The following is a 14,180-nucleotide window of genomic DNA, read 5'->3' on the forward strand; positions in this document are numbered from 1 at the left end:
ACCTTTCTGCGCTCCAGCCTCGAACCCTCACTTGGGATCCCCAGGGTCGGGAACACGTCTTCTTCCGAGGGCCAGTGCGAGGCCTTCCGAAGGTTCTTCCCCATTTTGAACAATGGCAAGAAGCCAGAAACCCCAGCAGGGGTGGCGTTTTTTGCTCCCGCTCCCTCGGGGACCCGCTACCCACCTCCTGGCCCCCGGCCTGGCGGGCGCCGGCAGGCGGTGGATTCCGTCCCAGACTCTTACTGGAAACTGCGGACGGGGGGGAGCGGCCGGCCCGAGGCCAGGCCCGGACTGGATGTAAGAAGGGTTTCGGGCGGATGACCCATCTGTGATCCCTGTGAGGCCCTAGTGTCCGGGCTCTGCCTCCCAAATATCCACTGAGGCTGACCCTTGCTCCAGGGAAACGTTAAAGAGGACGCCGGAGTCCTAACCCGAATCCTATGAGAAAGCAGGCTTTGGGCTCTTTTTAGGAGCATAGTTTCTAGTTATGCATGATCATTACCAAAGTAATAAAGGCGTCCGGTGAAGTATTCAACAGAAGGAAGGCAAAGCCAACACAAAGTGAAAGTTCCTTTGCCATTAACAGTTCAAAGGAAGTGGGGGGTGGACGCGCCCGGGCTCCCTTCCCCCAGCTGGCCACTGGTCCCTCGTCCCCTCTCTGGCTTCCTCTGGAAACACCGCCTTCTCACGACTGCACTTCTCCCTTCTGCCACGTGAGAACAACCAGCTCGGGCAATCTAAAGGCACAGTCACCCCTTCCTGCAGTGAGAATCGCCTCCCAAACTAGGCTGGGGTTGCAGCTCTGTGGTAGAAACATTGTTCAGCAAGCGCCGAGTTCAATCCCCAGCACCACCAGCAGCAACAAGTATCAATACTAGACATTGGGACTAGAAAGCAAGTTCAGAGCAAGTCGGGAGCCAGAAAACATGGGTTCCAAGCCTGACAGGGTTATCTCCCTGGTCTGGTCCCCCTTTGTATCCAAGGAGCAGAGATCCCTCTTCTCTCCCAGCCTGTCCTGGAGGTTGTCAAGATGAGATATTAGGTGTGGGAGGACTTTTAAAGCAACCTGCAAATGGAGTAGCTGGCCTTTATGACCTGGGGTGGAGGGATGGTGACCCAGCTCTGGAAGAGGCTGGTTGGAAGGAAGACTTGGCAGCCACTGTGGCTTGGAATTCCAGCTGTGCCTTGTACCAGCAGGTGAGTTCCACACCAGCTTCCACCTCTGTAAAATGGGAACAGCAACCCTGTCTTCCCTGTTCCAGTGAGTACTTGATGAGATCCCCTAAAGAAAGTACCTGTGGTCAGCGGGGCACACGCAGGCCCTCCATGGTCCTTTCCACTGGTACATCCCCAGCTAACCCTAACCCTAACCCTAAACCCTACTCCTGGAGTTCCAGGACCTTTTCCTCCAAATTTCAACATGCCTTACCTGTTCCAAAAAAACAAAACAAAACAAAAAAAAANGAATTTTTTCTTTAAAACCAACCCACCCCAGGAGCCAGCTGTCCACCCACATTTGAGAAAGGGGGCAACTTGTTTTTTCCTAATGCATGGGAACATAGTCACTGTGCTACAGGAGATCTTGGGGAAAGACCATTTGTCCCTAGGTCTCCTGGATTGTTATTCAGCGCACGTGTCAGTACACCTGAAAGGTCGGCAGCCTTTTGGTCTTGGTTTTGGCCTTGACCTTCTCCTGCTTCTTATCACTACTGACTTTCCCTTTTTCACCTGGTGTCTTGGGTTTGGCTTCCCAGCTGAGTTCCTATCAATTCAATTTAGCTCCAGGACAAAGCCTTCAGGCCCCTGTGTAATTCCTCCACCCCTATTCAAACCCAGTCTCCTTCCACAAACATTTAAGGTCAATGGAGGCTTGTCTTTCAGGACTAAGACAATAGAGCCCAATCCCTGCCCTCAGGGTGCCCACTGTACACCAGGCTGCCTGGGGGAGCTCCGCAGCTGGTCTAGACTGCATCCTCGCACACACTCCAGGGGAATCCGACAAAAAGAAAAGTACTAATTTTCCCCAATCCAAAACCTGTGGATTTCTCTCCTAGAATCACTGAAGGTTAGTTTGCCTCAACCTTTTAGGTTAGTGCAGTCTATGGCTACTCAGAGGAAATTAACAAAACAAAGGAACGGAGGCCTGAATACCTACCTTGAAATATCTGGCAAGCTCTAAGCCACAGACTTTGGAGAGGGATTTGACGTCTTAACTGCACCTTTGGTGTAACTTGACCTATAAGCTTTTAGGCCTGGGCGTGTGTCTCTGCCTGTCACAGGCTGCTGGGGCCTGCCTTTGGGACTTGGGCATGAGAGATCCATGCAGCTGCATAGGGCCTGTCCCCTCCCACTAGCCCCAACCCGTATCTCCCAGGGTTTGTTAGCCTTGGCTCCTGGGCCCCACCCCTAAGAAGGTTGGCTAGGTGATTAAGCGCACTTCTTTACAGAAAAGTTGGAAGGCCACCTTCCTTCCGGTGTAATGTGTACTGTAAAGTGGGACTCTAAGCAGGTCATTTCCCATTTTTTTCTTCCTTTCTTTGCAGTGCTGGGGAACAAACTCAGGGCCTCACACATGCTGGGCAAGCATCCCACCACTGAGTCACACCCCCAGCCCCCATTGACCTTCCTGAAAAGAGCTGATGTCCAGGACCCTTCCTGTGAGAAGGCTCCCATGACTTTTCCATCACTAGTCCGAGTCTCCACTCCTGCTACGGGGATGAAGCTGAGATGGTTCTGGAATGGGCATCTCAGGGGGCCCCCAGGCCCCATGTCAGCGGTTTGGAGGTAGAGACTTGGTGACCCAAGTCTGGGGCCGTGGCTCAGGGACCTGGCCCTGGCTAATCCCCACCCTTGCCTTCAAGGCGGAGGCTTTTTTTCCACTCCTCGGTTCCCTGTCCTTGGGAACCACCTGGAGCCCTTCCACAGGACTGGGATGACCTCTGCTGAGCAACTGGGAAGATCCCAAGGATACCAAGCCCCAGGCACTCTGCCTGGGGCTCTGGGCAAGGCCTGCCCCCTCCCCAGCCCACCCCCTGTGGCAGAAAGTACCCACTCCCAGAGGCTCCTTGGAGGCAGGATGGTGTCTGATTTGCACTGGACTCTTCAGTGGAGACAACCTGAGCCTCAGACGGAGCTCTGTCCCGAATGCAGCACTCTAGAGCTTGCAGCGCAGATGGGCCTGGAGGTCATGGAGGCCACTTGCTATCTCAGAAGACCCTTGGCCTCGAGAGATGCTGTTTCCAGACCTCCAAAGCCCAGAGCTTCACCCACCAGTGACCCCTGGGAAAAGTGGGAGAGCCCCGCCCTGCTCCTCAGCAGAGGCCTCCTCCTGGTGCTGCAGGGGTCTGTAAGTGCAGAATGGGAACATAGGCCAGTGATCCTGGGTTTGAATCCTGACTGTCATTGTATGACCTGAGGGAAGTCACTTGCTTTCCCCCGCCTTGGGCCTAGTTTCCTCATGTATTTAACGGGGACCACATAGGTACCTACCTCATAGCATTGGTGTAAATGGGCAATGCAGGTCAGAACCAGAACAGAGCTAGGGTCACACCGAGGGCTCACCCCATGGATGCCAGCCAGTCTCAAAGCCAAGGGCCCAAGTTAAAGCTTCTGGAGCAAGTTTGGTCCCTAGTGTCCACCTTGCACAGAACCTGCCCAACCCTGTTGGTGCTTCCCAGAACTGAGCTAACAGAAAAACATGAATGGCATTATCTGCAGGCGGCAGAAGCAGGCCTGCTGTGTGTGTGCGCTCTGCTGGACTCTGAGTCTCATGTATGCGAGACAAGCGCTCTACCAGTGAGCAACATCCCCAGGACTGAGGCCTGGGCTTCTGATAAGGTCTCCAGTGGGCTTCCCCAGATGGCCTCACCTGATTTCCTTGTCTCTTTGCAGGGGTGTCTCTTACAGAACAGGCTCTGGTAGCCAGATACCTTCCTGGCCTCCGGATGGAGAGGAAGGCCAGGGACTTAAGAAGAAGAAAGCAATTCTGTTTGTACTTAGAAGAGAAGGGCCTTTCTTCTCCCAGCTCTGAGGCTTAGTGACTCTGATAAGAAGCACTTAGGAAAGCCAGGCTGCCTATGGAAGGTTTTATCTATTTATTGAGTCCTTTACTGGATGTTAGAGCTTCTTCATCTCAAACTGTAGAGTAGTTGCTGACATTATCCCTACTTCTCAGATTCCCAAGAGAAGACTGAGTCACCTACCCAAGATTCCCAGCTGGTTAATGCAGAGCCCCGGTCCGGAAAGCCTGGGCAGCCAGGTTCTCGCGGTAAAACCACCAGACAGCAGGAAAGAAGACTCCAGACGAAGCTCGGGTGATCTTGTCACTGTACTGAGCATGGCGGGCAAGGGGAGGTTGCCAGGGAGACCCAGCATCATCTTTACCAAGCTGGCAGACTCTTATCTGCCCAGGAAGATTCAATGTCGTTTCAAGGAGAGTTGCCCTGTTTTGAGGCACTTCATTGAAGGCCATTAGTAATGGCTCAAATCACCTTTGCCGTTCACCCCCATCCACACCCAATTAAATCACTTCCTAGAGCTCAGCTAGGCCTGGGGTGAAGAGGAGGATGATTGGAGCTGAAGGCATCACTCAGCATTCTCTCAGTCCCAATGTGATGTGACAGTTCTGCCCAGATGTGCTTAAAGGAGCAGCCCATCACAGCGGGAGGCTCTGGGGCCTATGCCTTTGACTGGGCTGCTCCCCTTTCACACCCTGCGCCTTTGTACTGAGCCCCTAGGATCCCAGACCCTCAAGGGGAGCTTCCCACACTTGCACACTCTGTCCAGACGCAGCCTGCACTGTCCCAACTTCAGGGCACAGACAAGGAGACACCTCTGGAAGAAGGAGACTATAAGAGACATCTGACCTGCCCTCCTGTCTACCAGCCCAGCCCAGAACTGAGCGTCATTGAGATTGTATGAAAGTGCATAGCTGCAAATAAGGGGTGAGGGGAGAAGGGCCTGGTGTCTCTGTCGCCCTGTCCCTCGTCCTGATGGGGGGAGTGAGGAAGAGGTGCAGGGGAAGGTGTGTATGATCACCATGGAGGCAGAGTTTGTTTCTCTAGTTTTCAGTTTCCTTAGTGTTGTCTTGGCATGGTGTGAGTGAGTGTGTGCTTGCGGGCATGTGTGTGTGTGTGTGTGTGTGTGTGTGTGTCCTTTGGTTCTGGGAAGCCTTGGAGTCATAACAATAACTCAAGCTAGTCTGATGTCAAGGCTAATTTACACATCCCAGCTTGATGGCTTGATGCCACAGGACACTGGTTTTCTCCTTTCCCCCACCCCCCAAGCCTTCTGTCACCTCCAGAGCCAGTTGCTTTCCAGAAAGCAGTTGTGGTTGAAAGTAAAAGACATGCTAGGTGAGCTACAGGGAGGAGTCAGGGAGCAGACTGCCCCAGGTCCAGGCCCAGAGGAGCAGGGCTTCTGAATGGCAGGAGAAATGCTGGGGACCTGCAGTAGAGCAAAACTTGGTCCAAGATCATCGAAAGACCTCAGAAGAGAAGAGAAGGCTGGGGTGAGGGTGACTAGAGGTTTGAAATTGAATCTATAATAAACCAACCATTTGGAAATTTGCAGAAGAGAACCTTTCTCCCTTCTTTTTGAGCAAAATAATCTGGCTACTTAATTCAGGGATAATGATATAACATTAGAGATCACTTAAGCTACTCACTTTGTAGAACAGAAAATAAAATCCAGAGAGGTGAAGCGACTTGTCCAGGGGCATGCAGCCAGCTACTAGCTGAACCAGGAATGAGACACGAGTTCTCCTAACCCCCAGGCTAGTACTTGTTCCACTACGGGGTGGTTTCCATAGGTTTTATTTTTGTAAGCAAGGGATTCTTTCCCTCCACTCCAAATGAAGTATACAAAATATAAATCAAATAAATCGCGGTGGTCTTGCTGTGTTTGGAGTGAGGGTCCCAGAACCACATTGACTCTGTCTCTTTCAATGTAGTTCCGGACATAACTCTGGGGGACCCTAAGTCTTCAGCACACTGCCTGCAAATCAGGACTCTAATCATAACAACAGTAAGCCCTAAAGTACATGTGGGTTTTCATAGGATGCCAGGCACACCTCTAAGTTCTACATGCATGATCTTCAGAGAGCCCTGTGAGACCCCACAGCACCGGAGCTGCAGGACTCATGAGCCTTCCTGTGTGTGTGGGTCTTGGCAGACAGTGGCTCCATCCCCTCCTAGGTAACCCTGTCCTTGCTCCCTGCCTCACCTCCTCCCTGCTCCTTCCTCCCATTTTTAATTTCATAAGCGGCTCTCCCTTTCCCAGAGGGTGCAGAGAAAGTCTGGCTCCTGTTGGGCTGCTTCCAAGCCTTGAAGAACCCATTGTTGGTCTTCTCCAAACCAGAGGCCTGTCTGTCAGAGGAAGCCTGGAGGCCCTTCCTGCTCGGCCCACTCGGTTGTTCCATTACAGTTACTGTAGAATGTACTCCTCCGAAGGCTGCCATTTTATTAGGCTTCTGGATGCTATGGGTCTCCCGTGTTTGGATCCTGCACAGGGCGAAGGGCTTCTTCCTACCCAGGATATAGGGGACTCGGCTGGAAAAACTGGAAGGTTGTGGTGCCCCAGTGGCGGGGGCTGGGATCATCAGGATCACTCAGGTCTGGTGGTTGAGGTTGGGCGTCAGCTTGGATTTCAGCCAGAGCACCTGTGTGTGTTCTCTCCCCGTGGGAGAGCTCTGGCTTCCTCACAAGACAGTGGCCAAGAGACAGGATGGAGAATCCCGAGAATTGGAAGTGCAAACTCTACCACTTTTATGACGTCCTAGTTTCTTTAGGCTGTCATAACAGAGTGTCACAAGATAGTGGTTAAACAGCAGAAATTTACTGTGTCATAGTTCTGGAGGCCAGAGGTCCAGAATCAGCTGCAGGACAGTGAAGGAGGAAGTCTTCTGTATCACCTCCACCACCAGCCCCGCCTCAGTAGTGCTGGGGATGGAACCCAGGGCTCACGCATGCTAGGCCACAGCCCACATCCCCAACCCTTCACACCTCTCTTGGCTTCTGGTGGCCTCAGGCTTCCCCTGGTTCCAGACCTCCAAACTTACATGGCTTTCTTCCTTCCTTCCTTTCTTTCTGGTGCTGGGGATTGATCCCAGGGCCTTGTGCATGCAAGGCAGGCACTCTACCAACTGAGCTATATCCCCAGCCCATGGCTTTCTCTTTCTGTATGTCTATCTCTGTGTCCAAATTTCCCCCTTATGAAGACACTAGCTGTACTAGATTAGGGTCCACCCAGTGACCTCATCTTAACATGACCATCTGTAAAGACCCTATTTACACATATGGTCCCATTCCCAGGTACTGGGTTTTGGGGGTGGAGCATAGTTCAACCCATAACAGTGACCAAGCCTTGAAGGTCACTAGCATCTTTTCTGATACCAGTGCCTTTTTGTGATTGTAGGGGAGTAACATGGACTCTATCTTTTTTTTTTTTTTTTCTGGGCTGGGAATTGAGCTACCCCCAGCCCTGAACCCCACCTCTGGACGGGAGCAGGGTCAAGGACATGTGAGAAGGGAGGCATCTTTGCAGTCATTTTTAGAAGACGCAATCTGTCATAACCATGTTTTAAAAATACATATTTTTAGTTGCTAGTATTTAAGCATAAGGGGAATTTACATAAACTTGATTTCTAGTTCTTGCAAAATCAGAAGACTCTGACAACACTGTGTTTGCATTTCTCCAGGGTGGCAGCAGGTGAGAGAGGCCCCTTTTAGGCCTCTTCTTTGAGGCCCAGTGTTAGTTGTCCTCGAGTCACTGTGTGGAGCTGCTGTTCCCCTTCCACCCTCCAAGGGGTACAGAAAAAGCTTCCGGGAAGAGCCCAGCAACGCCCCCTATGGTGAAATCCTGTCATGACCTGAACAGTCCTGCCCCCACCCTGAGAACCACAGAAGGCAACAGAAACAAGCCCGGTCTCTGATTCACAGCCCACGTCTGCAGGACTGGTCCAGGCAGGAGGCCGGGCCTGCGCAGGCACAGGCACATAGCTGGTCACAGAGGGAAGGCCAGGGTGCAGGTGGGGAGCCTCGAGAAAAGGCAAACAGTGGTCATCACTCCAGCCCTGCCCATGGTCACCTCCTTCTGCCTGTCCCCCAGGGGTCTCCTTCCAGGAAATGACATTGGGACTACTTCTGAGGTAGCTTCCCCGACCTCTCACCAACCCCACCCACCCACTTCTAGAACCTTCCCAGATCTTTCCAACTATGGGTCAAATCTCTGTGGGAGACAAAGGCCAGGAAAGGAAACAGTGCTGAGATTGCCAATGCTCTTCCCAGGAGCCTCGGACTGGACGCTAATTGTCTCCATCAAAGAACCCATAGCACAGAAGAGGCCCCGGCCTAGGAACCAGGGAACGGGTCTTGTTCTGGGTCCTCTGCAGGAGCATGAGCAGCTCTCGACTCCCCCCCACCACCCCCGCCCGGAGAAGTCGAGCCCTCTTCAAGACCTGTTTTGTCTGGGGGAGTCTGCAGGCACTGAGGATGTCTCTGGAGACCCTCGCCCTGTTACCTCAGGCAGGCTACTTGGGTCTCCAGGTCTCTGTTCCTGTCTGTGAGATTGAATGAGTTCACCTGGTGCAATGGTGCACACCTGTATTTCCAGCGATTCAAGGGGCTGAGGCAGGAGGGTGGTAACTTTGAAGCTAATCTCTGCAATTTATGGAGATCCTGTCTCGAAATAAAATAAAAATTTTTAAAAAGGACTGGGGATGTAGCTCAGGGGTAGAGAGCTTCTGGTTTCAATCTCCAGTAACACACACACACACCAAAGTAAATGAGTGAGTTTATGCAAAGTGTGCAAAGGTGTTCAAGTGAGAGCCCTGTTACTGTCTGCGGGCCTTCTTGGTGGTTGGGTCTCCTCCATCTCCTGCTGGACTGTTGGCTTCTAGCACCAGCTGGTGGATGTGGGTCCTGCCTTCCCCCTTATACTCCCAGAGTAGAGTGAAATGGCCAGGTCCCAGGTGTCAGGACAGAAGCCTGCTCTGCCTACCATGTCCCCAGCACTAGCAGGTCCTGCCTCCACCCACAAACAGGCTGGCTGTGCCCTGCTGCTGCCACCTCTCCATGCCCCGGAGCTCCCCTATACCCAGAAATGGCCTCAGGGTGGGAGGCCCCATCTGTCAGTAGCATCTGTGATTGATAGTTTGCAGATTAATGACCGGTGAGTCTCCCCCTCTCCCCCGTCCCGAGATTCTAGCTTGGAATGACTCCTTTGGCTCTCAGTGAGGGGTGGAAGCAATTTAAAAGGGGGAGGTTAGGGAGAGACAGGAAAACAAGCATCCCACAATTGCCAATTTAATTCAGGGCTGGCGGGAGCTATCTACAGAAATCTAGGCTCAAGCTGGGGAGGGAGCGGAAGGGAGGCCCGAGGTCCCTGGTCCTGGGGTCCTGCCAGACTCTGAGTTGATTAAACCTAAACTCCCAGAGATAAAGATGCATGTGGGCACTCCAAGGACAGCTGCCCGAGCACACCCTAGAGCTGCTGTAACAAATCAGCACCAAGCGGATGGCCTAAGCCAACAGCAAGGATGTTCTTGTGGAACGGGAGGACAGAGCCGGCTCCCTCCGAAGGCTCCAGGGGGATTCTTCCTGCCTCTTCCGGTTCCTATGGGTTCCGATCAATACTAACCCTTCATTGGCTTGGAGTAGCATCACTGTGATCTCCGCCCCTGTCCCCACATGGCCTTCTCCCCTGCGTGTGTCCCTGTGTGTCCTCTCCTCTTCATAGAAGGTCGATGGTCATTGGATTTATTGAATTTTTAAAAAACCAATGTGACCTCCTTTGGACTAATTACATTGGTAAAGCCCCTGTTTCCAAAGGAGATCACTTCCTGAGGTTCCTAGTGGATGTGATCTTGGGGAAGGAAGGACACAATTCAACCTCCTACCCTAACCTTGATTGCCATATCTGGGGATCACACCAGAGCCCCACAGAGGTTCCCACAAGTGTGGACTTGACTCGAGTTGCCCCGGAGGTTGGCAGGCGCCTGATCCCCTTTGTTTCTGTGTGGCCCACGAGCTAAGAATGGGTGTTACTTTTGTTCATGATTCAGACAAAATAAACACTGGAATGATCTTTTGTCACATGTGAAGTTTGTGCCATGGCCACAGAGACTGTGACAATGTTTTCCTGACCTACCGCCCACCTAGAGCTTGGGGGGGGGTCTCTCCATATGCCTAGGTCTCCTTTTCTGGGTCAAGCGGCATCTGTGTATGGCCCAAGGCTGCTTCATGGTTAGAAGACGGGGCACCAGGATGCCAGGTGGGCCAGGGTTGGAATTCTGCACTGATAGCTGTCCTTACCTGAGAACAGGGACAGTCCACATCTGGGGCTGCCGTGAGGGTTAGCTAAAACACAGGCAAGGCCGACTGTGGTGCCTGCTGGCCTCTGGGTTTGGTCACCTCTCACAGCTCCAGCCTGCTGCGGAGGTGTCAAGCCACAGCGGCTCAGAGACCTCTTACATGCCACAACCCACATCTCACCCACTATGATGGACGCTCCCAGGGAGCCTCTTTGGGCCTAATGCCAGAGGAGAGTGTCACGGAAGTGCAAGTGTGTACCGTCCGCCTCGGGCACAAGAGTGGAACTTTCCAAGGAGATGTCCACAGCGGGAGGCACAGGTAGGGGCCTGCTGGCTCTTATGTGGCCTCGGAGCCACACCCCACCCTGCTCTGTGCCCTGCATGGACTGAGTCCTAGAGCCCTCAAATCCCCATTGGGAACTGGGCTTAGATGACAGGGAGCATGGGCAGGATGGAGCAGAGGAGGGTTGGGAACTGTGGCCCCCAGCACCCCTCTCCTCTGCCAGCCTGTCTGCAGGTTCCGGCAACCTCTTCCTCCATTGGCCATGTGGGGCCCGGAGGGAATGACCTAAGATTTCGGGTTTCCTCTGGATGTGATTTCTAGCTGGGAAGGGTCCTGAGGAAGGGTAGAACTTGCCTTGTTGAGGGAGTGAGGTGAGGAAGGGCAGAGGTGAACCGTGCCTGAAGCAGGGGCTCTGGGTGATTCCCCCCCACAAACAGCCCCAATCCCTCGAGGGTTGTTCAGCTACGAATCCTGTGCACATGCAATCTCCCTTCTAATGTCCACACACTTTCTGTGAGGGGTACAGAGCAGTGATCACCACCTCTGCTTTCCAGAAAGACAAACTGAAGTTCTGTTTGGTTTGCTTGTGGTGCCAGGGATGGAACCCAGGGGTGCTCTGCCACTGAGCTTTTTATTTTTATTTTGGGACAGGGTCTCACAAAGTGGCCCAGGTTGGTCTCCAACTGTGATCCTCCTGCCTCAGCCTCCAGACTTGCTGGGATTGCAGGCATGCACCATTGCACGTGGCAGAGAGCTGACATTTTTCAAGGTTGGCCTGAGCCCTCGCCTTTTGCATACAGTGGAGACTTAAAGGGGCGGGTGGTGGCCATCGAGCAAATAAAAATAGGGGACATAGTTGGCAGTCCTTGAGGCCAATCTCATTGCCATGGAAACAGTAGTCCTGGTGGGTTTGGGATCGCCCTTCCTCATGCAGGGAAGGAAGGAGGATGAGGGTCAGGAGAAGGCCCTCCTGGGTCACCTGTGCCTAAGAGGTTCCTTACCTACCCTTGGCTCCACAAGTCACATGCTGGAGAAGGAGAGGTTGCATTTCTTCTGTGGATGGGGTAGCCGTGGCTGGTGGAGGGCAACCTTAAATTCAAGTGGAAGCTAGCTAGTGTCACGGGGGACCTAGGTCTCCCAAGTCCACGCTCCTTTCGGTGAGCCTCACTAGCCCAAAATGACCTTTTCCTGTTTAGAAACTCTGGAAGCTCTAAAAACCTCTGCAGTTTCTGAGCTGGGGATGGCCAAAGTCCATGCCCACCATCCACCCATAGGGAGAGACCAACCTGGAATTTGAAAATGAATGAGGGGGAAGATTGGAATTAAGGGATACTGAGAAGCTTCTCCAAGGTCTGCAGCTGCTTCTCGGTGTGTGCTGCAAAACGCTTTCTTTCAACCCCATTATTATACTGGATCTTTCAGCTGGTCTCAAGGGTAGATTGGGGCCCACTAGCTTCCTCTGAGAACCAAGAGGCACTTTATTTATTTATTTATTTTTAGTTTTAGTTTTTTTTGTGTGATGCTGGGGATTGAACCCAGGTGCTTATGAATGCTGGGCAAGAACTCTGTCACTGAGCTACATCCACAGTCCCCAGAAAACGCTTTAAGGTCTCCCGGATTGCAAAGGACCATTGTAGAATGAGTTCACCCTTCAGATTCCCAGTTCAGAATCTCTTCCATGTCATTATCCTTTAGCCAAACACCCACAGGCATGGGCCTGGAGTTGCTTCTAATGTGGGAGCGGGGGTCTCAATTATGTGTAAGATAAAAATTATGTGTAGTCAAAAATTACCCTTGAAAACCCCTTATCAACTTGAAAATTGGTTATAAAGACCAGTGTACATGGTTTGCACTGTAATATAAACAGTAGCTCTCTTATCTGACCTCCTCTTAACAGCGAGTCACCTTAATGGATACCCCGTATGCCCTCTGCAAAACACGCTGGCGTCCTGGTCCCCCAGGGTTGGAGGCCAGAGTTGAGCTGTTTACAAAGAGTCAATTATCCCCAACTTGTTTACGCCAATTGTGCTTTTCATAGTAATTACATAATTTAATAAACTCTGGTGTACATGGGTAAAATAAGAGTAGAAAAGGATAATAGTTTTTCTCTGAAAATCATGTTGAAAGCCTGGGTAAAGGGAAGCTGTTAAAAATAAAAGGGTGTGTGGAGTCAGCCGTGGGCAAGAGCCATACAGCATTCGGGAGAGAGAAGGAAATCTAGGATTCCGCAAGCCCTGATTTCTACATGTTCTTATTTTACCTTAAAGCAACAGAAGCTGGAAGGCACCGAGGATTCATTATAAGTGTGATTTACAAAAATAGATGCTAATTCCATACTTGGAGCCCATTCTGAAAAAAAAAGATAATTCCATGGCCCCCAAAATTCACAGAATAGTGAATGAATTTGCATTTGTGCTTTTAAAGTAAAAACTATTTAATATATATATATATTGATTTCCCCTGCTTTAACTGTATTTTGATTAGCCGAGCAGACTTGATATGCATAGGTGTCTGATGGGCATTTGACAACAATGTCGACCATGTACACTATGGTATTCATTGAGGGGCATTGAATACACCCCCAGCCCAGTGCTGGGGATTGAACCCAGGGCCTCACGCATGCTAAGCTCACACTCTACCAGTGAGCTACAATCCAGCCCCTATATGACTCTTAAAAAGATTTCTCTTTTATTCTCTTTCCTTTCTTGGAGTCCATCAGACTTAATTTACGGGGCATCAGTGCAGAATAATGCAACACCACTGTGCTCATAAATTAAGCAACCTAAGTCCTAACTCTAAACCTGGGTGGATCAATGGGTTTGATCCTCTGTTCCACAAGGCATTTCTCAGGACAGCCACATGCCTGGGAGCCAGGGAACTGGCTTTGGAGAAATTCAAATAAAAATGGGCAAGAGGGGAGCCTTAAGCTATCCGAGTGGCAGCACTGGCCTCTCGAGCCTGACTGCTTTAGTGCAAATCCTGGCTCTGCCACTGCCTGAGGGGAGGCTACACACATCCTGTCTGTTCCAGCTGCCCTGCTAGGAGCTACCACAAGGGTTTCATGTGTTACAAAGTGTAACGTGATTACAGCAGTGCCAGGCGCAGCGTGAACCCATGCGAGTGTTCGCTCTCGCTATCCTTATTGTTATTAATCACTCTCTTGCATAATGCACCTGGGTGGCTCTTGCCCTAGATATCCATACTCTATCATTTATCGACCTACTGGGGGTTGAACCTGGGCCACATCCCCAGCTCTTTTTATTTTGAGACAAGGTCTCAGTAAGTTGCAGAGACGGGCCTCAAGCTTGTGATCCTCCTGTCTCAGACTCCCAAGTCGCTGGGATCACGGGTGTGCTCCACAACTCCTGCTTATCCTAAAGATTTAAAATAAATAAAATAGCTCATTTCACTCGGCACAGATATGCCCCCATCTTTGAATGAAGAGATCAGAGGGTCAGGTCCTGGACTGTGCCTGGGCCCCACGTGGCTCACAGTGGGCGTTTGGGGAACAGATGGCTTGAACATGACACTGGGCTAGGTGTCCCCTTCCCCTGCTGGGGAGGAAGAGAATGAACGCTGCTTCAGAAC

Source organism: Marmota marmota, unplaced genomic scaffold (genome assembly GCF_001458135.2).
Source record: "Marmota marmota marmota unplaced genomic scaffold, marMar, whole genome shotgun sequence".
Classification (NCBI taxonomy): Eukaryota; Metazoa; Chordata; class Mammalia; order Rodentia; family Sciuridae; genus Marmota; species Marmota marmota.